At 37.6% G+C, this 17,140-nt stretch overlaps 1 protein-coding gene across 9 annotated transcripts in view; it reads right to left on the reverse strand.

Annotated features, from left to right (window-relative positions):
• LOC145978332 (protein-L-isoaspartate(D-aspartate) O-methyltransferase-like) overlaps positions 1–8,524 on the reverse strand; it is a 50,996-nt gene extending 42,472 nt beyond the window's left edge. For 4 of the 9 annotated variants that reach the window (XR_014440684.1, XM_083110944.1, XM_083110963.1 and 1 more), the window contains exon 1: positions 8,366–8,517. The gene's annotated coding sequence lies outside the window, so the exon portion shown is untranslated. Of the gene's footprint in view, positions 1–8,155; positions 8,279–8,365 lie in introns of those variants that run through there. The other 5 variants (XR_014440681.1, XR_014440680.1, XR_014440682.1 and 2 more) reach the window with 4 other exon arrangements.
• Positions 8,525–17,140: the final 8,616 nt, after the last annotated feature.

Raw genomic sequence — 17,140 nt, forward strand, 5'->3', positions numbered from 1 at the left:
GTATTTCGTTTGTCCACCTTTTGCTTTTCGTGATGGCTCAAGTCGACGAGGCATGCTAGCAACTAAATGGGAACATGTTTCAGAGTAAATTTCTCGGTACCAGATATTAACAAGTGCCTCAGTGAGCTCTCCCATCGATTACAGAAGATCTTGTTCAGGAGACGCATTGTCATTATGTGCCATAGATTTTCTATTGGGTTCTGGTCCGGTGGATTGGGTGGCCAAAATAATGTTCCAACACCCTACTTTCTACCCATTTCGATTTACTGTACTTTGTGTGAGCAAAAAGGATGACTTCTGATCAAGAAACCTTTCAGCGAGGTTATGAAACAAATCCCTAAACAAATGTAACAATTGAACTATACATCAGACCAAACAAAGGTAACTAAACAATAGCGGAAGGCAATAAAGACCATAAAGCTTAACAATGTAATCAACTAACCACTTTCTTTGTCGATTTCTTCATTATTACCTTCATTGTTAGGCTAAGTAAATTATCACAAAATGTTAAAATTACGTACAGTATGTACAATTGTCAAAATAATTACAAAAAGAATAAAACATACTGCTTCAAAGAAAATGTTATATTTTATCACTAGGGGAGGGTGGTGATTATTTTTTTGCCACGGAGTGTAGCATATATCATCAAATTTACAAAACTGCATTCACAAACCAAAGGAATGTTTGTTTATATATCATGGTTGTGCAAAATCCTATTAGGAGCTTAGTGTACATCTACATGCATTCATATGCACTACTGACCTTTGTATGTGTTTTACCTGTGTATTAAGGTTTTACTTGTAAACACCTGTCAGCTTTTGAGGTAACATCTGATTCAATACAATACTGTCATTCCGTATAACTCTGAGAAAAACAATATGTACTTTTTAGAAGCCTGTTATATTTTATACTTGGAAAAGTCATGTTTTTTTCAGTAATGCTGATAGTACTTCATCAAAAACATCTGCACTGGTTTTCATGGACAGTATACTTGTTGGCAATGTTTATAATAATCTACATAAAAGTGTTATTACAAGATATATATGCAGAACTATTGAATACCTATAATTGTGCAGGATTCGTAAATGTAAAAAATAAAAATAAAAAGAAGCAGCATTGCAGGTGCAGTAACCACATACCCTTTCTTGATTGAGCTGTTTCATAATGCCATTGGTGAGGTGAGGATCAAGCCTCAAGGCGTTTTCTTTTTTAGTTCAACATTACCACAGCTGACATCCCTATCTCAAGTGCCTTTGTTCAAAATTCCTCAAAATCATCTTGCAAGTCTCTATAATATTTATGTAGCTTCAGAGTTATCACTTCTGTAATATTGTGAAACACATTATCGTTAGACTTAGCTAAGTCAAACGTCAAGTCAACTTTGCAGCAGGTTTTCACATACGTAGATCCAAAAGGGCACACAGAATATAGTTCCACTGAGATGGGTTCTATTCAGACAGAACTGCATACTTGCAAGAAAACAGTCATTTAATTTGTAAAATACAGACAAAATAATACATCCATTAGCAGGTATGTACTTGATCGGTTACAATCACTGTGCAGACGAACTAGGATCTGCAGATTCACCAACTGGAGTTTGTATTGCACTGAAGATCAAGAGTGAGTCAAGCAAGACTGAATACGTTGCAGAGTGCGTGGAATCCGTGATACAAGTGTTGCACATCCCACTATTTTAACCCTATGTTTATTGTGATGTGATTGATTAATAATGGTGCTATAGAGCAGTGAGAATGGCTGAATCGAGATCTCCTGTTCAGCATGTGGTTTTACCCGAGTGTTATTTTGGGCTTCATCTGAAGGGAAAAACTCTTCAAATCAAGCAAGTTGTTTTAAATGCATAATCCTCCTTGCAACAACATGATCAAAGTAAAACAGGGCATGAGGTGATTTGCCGTGAATGTGCGCACGAACTGTATCACGGGTGCTGAATGATTTGCAGTTTAAGTTTAGGAAGAGGACATGATTGTTTGTTGTTTGACGACAAAAGAATCTCCCTGGTATTAAAAGATATCGCTGTGATAAGAAACATGTTTATTATTTGGACGAAACGTGCTTTAAGTTGGTGGGGGGAGGAGGCGGGGGGCCTCCTCCCCCCAATCAAACATTGAAGGACACCACCGTACAAAACCACCGCCAGGGCTGAAGAAACCGACGAGAAAAGAAGAGGGGAAGGGGGAGGCTTATTGTTTCACCCACTGGCGCCAATGAAGTCTTCGTTGAAGGTGCATATTTACTGTTGCGTGCAAAGAAAGGGCGATTATCAGCAAGAAATGGACAGACCAAGATTTGAATCCTGGTTTAGTGAAGTGATTCATAAATTGAAACCAGAGTAATAGCAGCAGACAATGCACCTGATTGTCACCAACAACAAATCATGCTTTTCTTGCTGGTATAACTTGAAGTGTGTGTGTCTTACAGTAACGGATGTATTGTGAACGAAGCAACCAAGTTTTTGATAAATTTATTTATTTCTAAACCAAAAACAATAATTTGTCATTAAATTCAAGAGGGGCCTATCGTTGTTTACTTTTATCTTTGTTTCTTCTTCTTTGTGCATGCTCTCATGTTTAGAAGTTATTTTGCATTTATATTACGTAATGACACATTTATTAAATAATCTATGCGCAAAAAGCACTTCTAAAATTTTATGTTTCAGGAGACAAAAAGAAGCAAAAATACATTCCGCCTGACATGCATGCAGGTTTTGATGTGTTGTGCGGTTGGAAATACTGTGGATTTTCTCAGTGTCTATGATGTAAGCAGCTCGGCGGTTGAGGCAAGACTGGCACGGAAGATTCTGAGCTCAGTTCTCGCGTGGATTGATACATGAAACCTGCTGCAAACTTAGCTTGACACTTGGTTTAACTGCTTGTAGAATTTTAGGTTTTTGATCTGATTGGACCACCAAGTCACGCTCCTCTCTCCAAAGACAAATACTAAATCCTGACATTTCAACACTTCAAAAAGAAGCTAAAAGGAAGAAAAACAATAGGCCATGTAACTCCATGCACGCACACACCTACCAATGGAGGACTAAATTATACTTCAGAGCCAAAGGTAACCTCAACATGAACCTGGTTAGATTATTATGCATTAAATGCATCATAAGTGTCAAATTTCCAAACCTTTAAAAAAAAAATACAAAATGGAAAGGCTATTTCAGGAAAGTATGTTTTAACATAAGGAAATCAGTAAAATTTCTACATACTGGATGATTTTTTTAAAAAGAGTACTGGAGGACATAGAACATGTTTGCAAGATTTAAAAAAATAATGTTAAATAATCGGTACTACTTTACTATACCGGAGACACCTATCAATGATTTATTTCGCAATTTTTTACATTGCTAACGTACTATTCTGCATTGCGGAACATTTCTTTAGGTGAAATAATGAATTTCTAACGAAAATAATGTCTATTTCTTACATTAACGTGTACTTACTGTTGTTCCTTATTTCCCACACACCATCCATGGGTAGCCCCAAAAACCATTGACGTTAGCCCCAAAATTCACGATAGCCCCACGAACCATCATGGGAACGAGGTATCCCTACTAGGTTAGGTTAGGCCTGTTAGGTTAGGTTCCATTAGCACTCCTTTCGTTCAATTTAGCATATACGGACAATACGATGGCGTATTGTGCTCTCGTGCAGAAAGCAAATGGCGGCAGCAGCAATAGCGCGTCGGAAATAGATTTTCGTAGAAAACCACATGCATTCGCATTAAAATGGATCAAAACTACATTCCCGAACATCAACAACGCTACAGAAAATGATTTGCGTAAGTACTTTCTCCTGTAAATTTGAAGAAATCCATCTCGGTATAGTAAAGTGTTACCAAATAATCTTCAGCTTTGAGAACATAATTTCAACATTTGTAAGATAAAGAAATTATTCATTGCAAATGTTTGGGATAGAACAGAAACTAGAAAAGCTGTTGAGCTTTCTGCCATATGATTGGAGAAAACGTTCACCATAGCCACACCAAATGTAATCGGAAGTGGCAATTCTCTCATCTGCCACATTCCATTCAACTGGCCAAATCGAGAAATAACAGTACAACTGCCTAGGATATCACGCTGAACATCAGTCAGGGATTTTTCATCTTCCCTTTTCCCCTTCACTGCAATAAACAGGCGAGAAGAACTGATAACAGAGCTCTGCCAACACTCATTAGATTTCCTTGCACTTGAAAGAAACTTTTATACTAGTCACCTTCCTATTTGCCAGTTCCTGTATTATCTACTCTAAAATTAAAGTGTTAACACACACACACACTCTCTCTCTGTCACACACAAATGGCCTAACCTATCAATGGAAGCATTCACCAATCGAAAATTAAGCGGAAATGGTAAATGTCTGTTATATCGGAGACACATTTCTATCGGATATTTTCAGTTTCAAATGGTTCGTACTTACCAATTGTGTATTGCGGAACATAGTTGAAGGTGCAATTATGCTTTTTACATGAAAATAACTTCCATTTTTCACATTACGAGTAATTCTTTTGGGTCCTCTCTTCCGTTGCGAAAGATACAATATGGCACGCACAGCTGTGGATCATCGTGCGTCCCGCTTGTATTTTGTAGATTTGGAGTGGGTATGCAGTGTTTCAACCTTCTTAACTGAAAAATACCTACTTTCGTGTTCATTATGTCATTACAAACCATTGACGGATAGCCCTAAAAACCATTCACGATAGCCCCACGGACCATTTCCAGCAAGGTTAGGTAAGCATAGTTAAAAAAATTTAAAAAAATTCTCGTAAAAAAAGGAACGTTTGGAAACACTGGCGAGACCGCGTGACTTTCGATGCTTGTGCCATCTGCAGGTACATAATGGAAACAACGGCATAATGTTGTCGCTTTGCACAAAATGAAAGTTTATTATATCAAAAGTGCTAATTTCTTGTTGTGCAGCATTCTACGGTGAGAAAATACCTCGACGAACTTTCAAAATGCTACAGAAACTCATTTCCGTAAGTAGTTTATTTTGTAAAAATGAAGAAATGTGTCTCCGATATAACAGACATTTACCGCGGAAATAACTTCTAGCTAATTTTCTTTCAAATGATTCTAGATTTGGCTTAATTCTCAATTTAATATTTGTCGACTACATTTCATTTATTACAAAAACAAATTATATATTTATTAGTACTGAACTCACTATTTGGTTACTGGATATTCTAGGTTAGAGTTCCTACCTGAACTCTATACTGAATACTAAGAATTAACATAAAAATACATAAAACTGTTATGTGTGAACTTCTGTATTTTAGACCGTAGTAATACCTTGGCTCAAGTTTCGATTGTTTTATTCCGAATTAATTGTGGTACATATACAGACATTTTTTACATGGTTCGGTTTCTATTTATGTATTTTAACACATACTTCAGACTCTTAGTAATTATGTTGTTATGTTATGACTGTGTTTTCTGGAGAATGATTTCTCTCTTGATACTCCTGCAGGATTTTTGTGGGCATCTATTCATTTACTGTCCTCTTGGATACGCACTGCTGTTGCAATCTACTTTTTCTTCTTCTCTTCTTGATCCTGTCGACTTATGTCAACTTTGGTCACACTTACTGAATCATATTGTGGTCCCAATCACTAGATTGTTTTCACTTTTTATATCACACTGCACACTGTTTCCCCCAACTGTAGTTTGATTTTTTTTGTTTGTTCGTTCTTTTTTGTTTATGTTTCGAAAAGCATATATTTAAATGAGTATTTTGCATCTCCTGGCATATCCATATAGTATCCACATTACAACTAATGGCGGTTCTGATAATAGCGTGATGATAGAAGTTGGGAATTGGACATGACACTTTCTTAACCCATCGAATAGTAATGATTGCTGTTGCTTGAATTCAAGACATTGGAAAAATAAATGATTAGTATCTTGGCATTTTGCCCCACAAATACCTACTTTTTTTTATTTTTAATAATGTTCAGACGAGCTAAATGAGAGTTGGTACGGACATGTCCTGTCTGCAATCGGATGATGAAGGTCTAAAAGATTTTTGGGGAGATTACATGCATAAAACCATGTCACCCATTTGTATGTATGACCTGTGGTCTGAAAATTGGTCTTCACACCATCGTTGCCAGTGAGAGTTTAATTTCTTTTTGACTCTTGGTAAGAAATCTGTGTATGGGAGGTGGGTGACAGTAACACTCTCTATTCTTATAGCTTGTTTGGCATATAGCCTACATCTACTATTTGATTGTTTGTGTTGTCATAATGTGCCTTAACATAGGTAAATTGTTATGATTTGGGTAATATTATCGTATGGGTAAAACGGATTCCTTCAAATTTACAGGAGAAAGTACTTACGGAAATCATTTTCTTGAGCGTTTTGGAAGTTCCTGAATGTAGATTTGATCCATTTTAATGTGAATGCGTTTTGTTTTCTGCGAAAATCTCTGACCGACATGCTGTTTCTGCTCCCGCCATTTGCTTTTTGCATGAGAGTGCAATGTTCCGTGTGTTAAGACGATGCAACCCCGTAGCCAGTGTTTCAGCCTCGCCGTGTTTTCACTAGAACCACCTGTCAAGTTCGGAACAAGCCATTTTTCCCGAATGGGTGTCACTTATCGCACAACACTGTAGCAACATTGTGTTCGGACATCACAGGAGAGAGCTGTTTTTACAATTTTTCTTTCTATTTATGCTAATGGAACCTAACCTAACAGTCCTAACCTAACCACGTAGGCATTCCTCGTCTGACGTCAATATTCAAGGTTGCAAGATTGTTGTGCGTGAAGGAAGAGAATTAATGAATTACGAAAGAAAGATGGTTCCGACCCGAATGGGTGTCACTTATCGCACAACACTGTAGCAACATTGTGTTCTGACGTCACAGGAAAGATCTTTTTCATGTTAGGCAATACAAGCTAACGCGTCTCTTAGCGAAAATAATATTTTTTCTTTGTATCTATGCTAATGGAACTTAACCCAACAGGCCTAACCTAACCACGTAGGCATTCCTCGTCTGACGTCAATATTCAAGGTTGCAAGATGGTTGTGCGTAAAGGAAGAGCATTAACAAATTTCGAAAGAAACATGGTTCCGACCCGAATGGGTGTCACTTATCGCACAACACTCTAGCAACATTGTGTTCTGACGTCACAGGAGAGACCTTTTTCATGTTAGGCAATCCAAAGGTAACGCGTCTCTTAGCGAAAATATTATTTTTTCTTTGTATTTATGCTAATGGAACCTAACCTAACAGGCCTAACCTAACCACGTAGGCATTCCTCGTCTGACGTCAATATTCAAGGTTGCAAGAGTGTTGTGCGTAAAGGAAGAGCATTAACGAATTGCGAAAGAAAGATGGTTCCGAATTGCGAAAGAAAGATGGTTCCGAATTGCTGTGTATGGACAATGAACGTGGTAAATCGCAAGGTTATTTTACAAGTTCTACACGTAAATGCGACGTATTAGCATAATTTCAAATAGGGGCACGAAAGTAGATATTTTCCGGTGAACGAGGTTGCACCACTGCATAAATCAACAAAACACTCTCAGAACGCCCCCTAAACCAGTATGCTATCACGGCCATAGTGTGTTACAGATTCGAAATAACAAGTAACAGTAAGTACTCGTAAATAGAGAAAATAAACATTATCTTAGTTAGAAATGCATTATTTCGCCTTAAGAAATGTTCCGCAACACGTTAGCAATGTAAAGAAGTCCGAAATATATGATTCGTAGGTGTTTCACCCATACGATAATAGTACCATGATTTGTTTTATTTTACTTCGCTCTTTGTGTCACTTTTGGCTAATTTGTGAAGATTGGGATGAGTGATGACATGATGAATGGACACTCACAAATATACATGCCCAGACCGGAACCCCTGGCGTCGTAGTAGAGTGATGTGCTAACCACGGGGGACGGCAACATAGGTGAATTGTATGTCTATGTTTTGCTTCACTGCCTTTTGTACATGCTTTATAAGTAACCGAACATACAGTGATACTTTACAAAGGAGAGGATAGGATGTTGTTAATGCTTGAAGAACACTCATTGCATCTGCAAGGATTAACATGTGAGAGAGGGCAGGATTGATTCCGAATGCTATAGCCCTTAATATGGCAAAGCATTCTGCAGTGAATATTAATGTGTCACCTGAGAGATCCTCATTTGTGGATTATAGTACGCACTTCCGACTCCCTGTTCTTGTTTGCAGCCATCCGTATATATTGCCATCTACTTTACGCTCGTCGCGTGGGGTGTGAGCACGTATTACGTTGACAAATGTGGAAGTTTGTTACCAACTGTTGCACGTACTATCGACATAATTTAGAAATTTATCTTTTTTAAAGAACTAATACGCACCGTCAAGTAAGATTCTCCACTTCATTTCTTCTTCTACAACATGTGTAGGTGTTTTACTAATTGTCCAACACAGCGTAGCATAAGTGAAGATTTAATATAAACAATAAAAAATAGGAGGGACACAAAATCTGGCTGGCTTCTGGCAATAATTAACCGATGTCATAGAAGGAATGAATGCATGGTATGAGATAACCAAAATTGTGGGGCTGTATGGTGTGATGTCCAATGCTGGACAAACTACAAGACCCGCATGTTTGTATTTGTCGGGTTTTACTACAGCGCCTTGAATGACATAGTGTGGAAAACGACCCAAGAAACTGGTTCCCCAGACGGATGAGAAACATAGATGGCAGTGCGATCAATGTCGGTGCTAATTTTGTTATGAAAGTAATGCGGCTTTGTTAGTTTTTGGAATATATTATGTAGATTTGTTTGTCTTGAAAGGCGGTACGTGAATTGATGGAAACAGTTATATTTGTGGAATAATTTGCAGTCACGAAATGACATTCCGACGGGACACGAGTCGCGTGTACATTAGATCTGAAAACTGTATTATTGAGGCGACACAAGCCCCTTCAGTCTGAAGCAAAAAAAATTAACCTTGCATGCGCCGCCAACAAACCGAGGCGACACGATATTTAGAAAACAGCCCATTCTGAGCGACACGTGCAGCTTGGCGTGTCGCTTCGGTTTAAAAAATTATATTCATTTCTGAGAGTCTGTTGCCAAGAGAGACTTATCGCTTGTCACCTGTCGCTTCGGTCTGAATGCTTCCATTAAATGAACGGGCTCCTGTCTTTTGTCGCTTCTCGAGTGTCGCGTATCGGTCCGAAATCTACCTATAATCTCGACTTAAGCTTACTTATTGAGGTGGCGTAAATTGTTATTAAGTCGTGTTAAAACTTTGTACGTAGCTCATATTTTTATATAATAATGTTTCGTGATGCATTTACGAGTGTAGGAGTTATAATGCAACTCCTATTTTGATTCTATTGTTATTTCATGAAACTCTTTCTGGTATACTAACTTAGCATTACATATGGTAAATGAACACGCCACAGTACTTAAAAAGGTCGTCGTTTTTTCGTCAAAACTAGTTACTAAGAACTTCGTGTTATTGTTTCTGACGATTTAAACAAAGAAACATAGCAAGCAGCCTTGATTTTGCCGACGAAATTCCCTCTCACTGAATGTTTACAAATAGACGCAACAGCCGTGTGGAACATCCCAACATGGTGGCCACCGCAAGCTATTTTGGCTTCAGCTGACGTCACACACGCTCTCTCTATACCTTTTATACTTTACCCTCTATATTCTAAGGGGTTTTACTTATCGCACTCAATTTAAGAGTGCCTCTTGGCACTCACTTGACAGGGTTGTTAAAGGACCCGTAAATGGGCCTGGTCAAAGCAAACCATTGTAGGTGACAGCACCCCTGTTGTGTACCCACGCTTTTGATGGGCAATTCGCAATTGAAATTAACCGATATGCCATCTGGTGAGATTTTCAGGAACTACTCTATAGTAGGATAAGTTGTGTTGAAGTCCTTTTTTTCTATCGTTTTATGGCTCAGAAATTAAAAGTTTGTGTGTTTCCACCCGTGGAATCAACAAAATGAAATCTATAAATAAATCAGGGAAAACGTAATTGATTGACAGAAGATTGACATGAGGGATAACACCTGGCTCGCAGCCAGGCAGGGGCCAGGGGGTTTAACCACCCTGGAACTGGCGTCTGCCCCCCCTGGCACTGCCATCAGCCCTTGACATTAGGTACAACTATTTTGTGTAATTTGTTTGCAGCGAAGAGTGAAAATGTGGACAGTTCACAACTTTAAGGATAAATGCACAGAACATGGACAGCAGCTCATTCTCTCATCTTGTTTATGAGTCGAGTTCTTTCATAGGGAAGCTTCTTTATCTGTATCTTCACTGTCCCTGTTGCGACCTCCCGTTTAGCCAGAAATCTGTTACTGATGGTATCATGCAAATTCCCTCCACATCTGCATCAAAGGTCAATAGATCACAGGTTTTGGGAACAAAGGGGAGTTTCGTTGCTACAGTCAGGAGTGGAATGTACTGTACGCTTTTTGTTCTGTGTGATATAATTGTCTGTATCATCTAAAATAGTATGGAGTGTGTAACGAATAATTTCAGTATCACTCAATTACCATTTCAAGAGATGTTTTAAAAGATGTAGAAAAATGTACTATTCGTATGATATTTATAAATTTTATATAACTTAATGACCCCCCCCCTTTCCCTTCGACACAGACACACGTAATTTACCTTCATTTAATACTGTCATTTTTTTTAAAAAAAAAAAATGGGTTTGGTTTACAAAGCCCCCTCTGATAACCCGTTACCCCCCCCCCCCCCCCGGAGATCAATTCTAGCTACTGGCCTGGATAAGACTGTAATTCGGCAAGGAAATTACGAAGAATGCAGGAGTCTGCTCACTTTATTTTTCGAGAGATAAATATATATTACCATGAAAGTAAAGTTTTAAATTGTACTTTATAAACAAAACTTTTTTTTTCGAAAAGTCATGAAGCGTCTTACGCTTACCCAATGGATCCATGTATTATGTATGTGTGAAATTTGGAACAGGTGCAAGTCGATTAACAGGGTTTGAGAATGAATTAATGTTAAATTTGAAATGTAACCAGAAAATGAAAATGGACATGATAATGTTGCTGTTTCATTCAGTACGTTGTCCTTTTTCAATAAGGATAACTTGGTCATGTAATCGTGAATATTATTAATTATTATTAAACCAGCCCAGTAGCGTACGCAGGATTTCATCAAGGGGGGTTATTTCTAAAGCTTTATCAAAATTCACATTACTGTTGTTTTATTATACTTTAATTAAATAATTATAATTATAAATAATAATACTTATAATTTATTAATTAGTTGAATTACTACCAATACTACTACTACTATTAAGTAGTGGAGATCTGCATAAATATAGTATTTATGAAAGGAATAGAACGAAATTACTTTCTAGTCATTCGATTTTTCTCAAATTCTGAGAACATTTTTTTTTCCTTTGTTACGAAATAATTGTCTAGTCAACGAGGTGACATTTAAAGTGTGAAGAAAATCCATACAAACAAGAAAAATATATTAAAATAAATTGAAATAATCAAAGTATGGAACTCATCCAAGGAGCTACGGTGGTCTGGTCGAGTGCGTCTGACAGTGTTCGATTCCCAGCATTGGCTGGAATTTTTCAGCTTTTGTCCCCGCATAAATGTCCCCGATAATTCACATCTGAATTGTCTCGCTGTTCTTACCAACAAAACATTTTACAATAGTTAATCTTATTGTCGTTTGAAATCAGAAATTTAAACGTGCCAGTGTAAACAATGGGAAGGCGGATTGGTGGCTGTGTATTCTTGTCCGCCTAGCTTTTGTCTATACATTACCCGCTTACAACGAACCAAAAACTTTCTTTAGTTAATTCTCATTGTTTACTGAAAAAATAAATGCTCATTGAACATTGTTGCAACTGAGATACAAAACAACTTTTTTCTCTTTTCAATCCTAGTTGCCCTCATACTCGTATTTTATTTTAAAAAGATCGTGTTTAAATTTTCAAGGCATTCACTATGAAAGACGGGTGTGTTTGGAATACTGTGCTTTTCTCCATGCTGCATGGGAATAACAATTCAAATTAATTATTATTATTATTATCATTAGTACTAGTAGTAATATTGTCGCAGATCTTTGACTGTGATAAATTGGGCATTTTTAATTTTCTTCACAGCATTTTTCAAAAGATTTCAAAAGCTAAAGGGGGGTTTAAACCTCGTAATCCCCCTTGCGTACGCCACTGAACCAGCCTTCCTCTTTCGAGAAAGAATTGCAACGATTCGTAATTTTCTCCTGCCCCAGCTTTTCAAGTACAGGTCAATTCAATTTAAGAGAACCCAAGTTACAATAAAACATGAGGTGCAGTTTTTTTACTGCTTTGAAGAACCAGTGCATATATATTAGTTCCGTCTGCGTTTTCCGTGTCATTTTTGCCTATCATAATTAAATGCTTCGTTCTCAGCACAGCTTCGTTAGAGTTCCTGGAATTTACATCGCATTCGCAATTTTTAAAAATATCGCGTAATTTAAACGTTTCTACCATACCAGCCACGACAACACGCTGCTATTTCGCACTACTGCTGAATGTAAACAAAGATTTATCCTACAAAGAGCTCAGGTGGTAATTTTAATCGCAAATTGTTCTCCCATTTAAATACATAGGAAATTGATGCTAAACATGCTGCCAGCACATAAAATTGCAAGATTCCACTTTAAACTGTAGATCCAGTCCCGATTAGCCTTTTTGTGCATAAAGTGGACTTAAAACAACAAATCAATGAAGCAAGAAAGCACCGCTCTTACGCCCTCTTCTGTTCGAGAGCATCCAGTGAGAGGGAAGATGTGTCAAAATTTGTAGAGAGTGCCGCCATACTTAGGGTTACCAGATCGCTGTAAGGGAAATGTAGGACATGCTGTCCCAAAATGTAGGACATTAAGTCAAAATGTAGGACACGAAACATTCTCAATAAATAATACATATTTATATAGAACACTTTAGAAAGTATTTGAAAAGTGACACTTTTCAGTTTTAAAAAAATGAATTCTTAATGAATTTTTAAATGCAAAATTTCAAAACTTTCAATCATACTACTCAATGCACCTCTCACTACATGATTTAAGCGGTACTTCTCAGAGGACACAATTTTTATCAAAATTTCAGGTTTAGCCAAACTATACTTATGTTAGAGTGGACAGTCAGACTCTTTGAAATTATAGGGACCAGTACCAAACAAACATTTTACAGACTTCACGAAAAAATAATTTCTCTCGTGAGTCTATTGTGGTGATGGTAATGAAAGTACTCTCTCAACATTTGAATTATGACCTGTAATGGCAAACAAATATTCATCAGTTACCGTAATTGAAAATAGTTCGAGAAGTTTCATCTTGAGTGGTGTCCAGGGTGTCTACCAAAATAACATATCCAGAATTCTTGACTTTTTCTGGACTTTTCTATACCTTTTTTCCGTTTTTCTTTATGTCTATTTATTCGACCCCTACTTAGGTAAAGTTGAAAATTAGTCATTAAGAAAATAAATCTTTATTTAATGAAATACCCTACCAAAGAGCCTGAACTGTGTTTGGCAGATAAGCGAGGCTTTGGCGTCTATTCACAGCCAGTATAAACTTATGTGGGGCTTGTGTCGGTTGTCCCTATATGTTTGTGACTGTCCCTTCATCCATCTTATCTTACCACCATTCATCCTCATCCCTGCGATTAGCCAAAGGGACAGAAAAAAGTGAAGTAAAATAAACTAAATCAACCAATCAGTCATTATGATAGCAAAAATTCTTGACCACAAGAATAATTTATTGCCTTTTTATTGATTTCTTGACCTACTTGTTAATTTCTTTACTTTTTCTTGACTACCATGACTTTCTTGACTGGCAGACACCATGAATAATTTTGTTCTCTATACCCCTGCTTTACAATCAAATTATATTGAATATTGAATAAGAATGGGCAACACCTTGTTCCATTAGTTTAAACCCTAAGGCAAGAAATTCTGTTCAGGCATTGAACAGTGACGTTATCAAAAGTGGTCCCAAAACTTTGTTCATTAAGTGCTTCCGTTTTCCTGTTTGTTTAATAGCAGAACAAACTTTTTTTTTCTTTTTGGGCAATGACTCGTGACCGCGTGCACCAACGCCGATTATTTCGAAGTTCAGATGTACGAGATCAATTTTAATCCATTCTAAATTAACTTGGCTTAAAGATTTGCATTGCAACAACGAAAAACGACGTTCAGGAGATTCCGTTCAACTGATCCGAGATTAATTTGTAAGGCTATACCTGATTGGTTATCTAAAACAAATGACAATCAAGAACCCCATAGAGTAATGTGATGTGGTAAAGTATCAACATGTAGGAGAAGAAGATAATTCGGGCTGCAAACTTCTCTGCATTTGAGAGATGTACTAATCTACCTTGTCAATATGTACAAGGATGTAGTGGAGTGTAAGGAAATAATTATATTAAAAAAGAACTGACGGCACAACACAAAAGGAGGAGAAAGCATGGAACCTTCTTCTACTGGACTTTAATGCCTTATGAAATGCATTCGATTTTGAGAGAACAGCGTACGCTGAACCTCGCCCACAATAAAGATATATTATTATTATTATTTCTATTATTACTGTACTGTGGTAAGTATTAGAATTTTTCATTTCTTAATTCTTATATATTTATATTGTCGTGTCGTGTAAATAGCCAGTAACATGTATATTTCGTAAATTTATACAATCATATTTTCAACACCATGTAGAAATATCGTAAACATTGCTCTGTTCTAATTTACCTTGCACGTAATATATGACATTTATATATGTTTTGTTTTCTGGGATAGAAAGTACAGTATTTAAAGACATTACGACTTTGCACCACAGAACCACAAATTATTATTATTATTTTGGCAGTTTTTAGTTTACATAGTTCTCGAATTATCAGCATTGTACATCCAACATCTCTAGCGTTTGCACGCCCTCGATATCACTTTCCGCTTTTTTTATATTAAAAAAGCAACTGCCTGCAGTCGAAGCGTCAGTATCGTGAACCAGGATCAGACACCAAAACGGTCGCGAATGGCCGATCAGAAGATAAACTCGTTTTGATGTTCCGAGATCGCGATCATGTGTTGAACCGTCTTCGTGCAATGGAATTTTCCAGTGATCCATTCCCGATCCGAGTTTAAAATTGATCTTCGTTCGTGCACACGGCCATCAATGACTGAATCAAAATAAATTTCACTATTGAGTTTGGAAGCGTAGTGCATAGACTTGTAACTTGCATGATTTCTTTCTGTTACCTATTTTCCTAAATAATATTATGTGACGCTCAAAATGTAGGACATTTATGATATTTTTCAAATGTCCCGGACGCCGGACATAAGGCTAAAATGTAGAACATGTCCGGGAAAAACCGGACGTCTGGGAACCCTAGCCATACTTCATGACTGGGACGAGGCCAGGAAAAGGTTCATGTTCCCGGCCTTATTAGCCTAAGTGGGCTAATGTGAACTATGTGGTGAAATAGGTTGAAGATGAAGATGAATGGCGATAAGATGCAAATGACGAAGGAATAATCACAAACATGAATGGACAGGATAAGAGACAAGCCCTACAGAGATTTTTACTGCCTGAGCTTCCAGACGCCAAGTCTGCAAAATGCATTCCAGGGTGTACTACGTTAAAGAGAGGTTGGCATTTTGGGGTCTTCGAAAAGGATAACCCCTTACACATCATCCTTGCTTTAAAAACCCACACTTTTTGAACCTTTTCAACGGAATTAATACATTTACAAAATTAATCAAATGTGAAATACGTTATGCAGGTGATAACAATAAGAAAGAAGCTACTGAGAGATCAATTTGTGAGCTTTGGCTATAAAAAAAAGTCCGCTATATAACCTGAAATTGTTCTATTAGATAGAGCTTTGTACCAAGGGGTCCCGGGTTCGATTCCCGGAGGAGGCACAGTGGTTCGGATCCCACTTTTCACTGTAGATTCAGTCCCGATTAGCCATACTGTGCATACAGAAAATGGACTTGAAGCACCAACCAATCTATTAGATAAAGAAAATATACGTACCCCCCAAAAAAAACGAAATCATGAAGTCACTTTCATGTGTAGATGTAGATGCATGTGATAGAGAGAGAGAGAGAGAGAGAGAGAGAGAGAGAGAGAGAGAGAGTGGATATTTAATTTTTGGAACTTAACATCGCTTTCCTGCCACTTCTAGTTAATCGCGACGATGAGAACGAGTGATAATATGAAATTGATTTAGGGGCACTCACAAACAACACCTATTCCCAGGCTGGGGTTTGCACAGCGATCCTTTCGTCGCACTGCGTTGTATAACCACCCCACAAAGGAGGTCGGCTAGTGAAAGATGTATTACAGGTAACTGGGTCAATTATCAAACATGACAAAAAGGTGATAGTGTTTCACATTTATTATTTCTGTTAGAAAGCAATAAAAATTGTGGTGTGATACGGATTCGGCGCCAGGGGGCCGCGAACCCCTAATTTTCTTCCGCACCCCGTTCAGCAGCCATATTCAAAACCTATGTTGAAAACATTAACTCTTAGTGTCATGTCGTAGTCACATTGAGCGCCCGAATGTTAGGTATTGTAGTGAGACCGTTGTTATTGTATACAACAGCCAATCATTGAAAGACAAGTCACATATATTTTTCTCTACTGTCGGCAGTCTCTATAGGGATCAGAGGCCGTTGTCTTTTCTTTCGTCAGTATTGTTGTTAAGAGTTTTTTCTTATTTTTTTTGGCCTCCCCGATGGCGCAGTGGTAGCGTCTTCGCCTTGTAATTAAGGGGTCCCGGGTTCGATACCTGGTGGAGGCACAAGTGGTTCGGATCCAACTTTAAACTGTAGGTCCAGTCCCGATTAGCCTTACTGTGCATAACGTGGACTTCAAACACCAAATCAATCAATCAATTCTTTTGGTTTAAGTGGCCTGTTTGTGTATTTCAATATTTGCCTACAGCTCAGCGAGTTCTTTTTTCGGTATTTTTGTTAAACGGTCTTTTTGTCCGCCTACTTGTTGTTCCTTTTTTTCAAGTCGCACTGGAACAAAAATTTCAGGTGCTATCAAGATATATCATCAGGCTGTGCTCTGGAAATTATTTAACGCCAGTTCTATCGTGACGGGCAATTAACCTG

The sequence above is a fragment of the Lepisma saccharinum genome, chromosome 1 (assembly GCF_977018435.1).
Source record: "Lepisma saccharinum chromosome 1, izLepSacc3.1, whole genome shotgun sequence".
NCBI classification, from domain to species: domain Eukaryota; kingdom Metazoa; phylum Arthropoda; class Insecta; order Zygentoma; family Lepismatidae; genus Lepisma; species Lepisma saccharinum.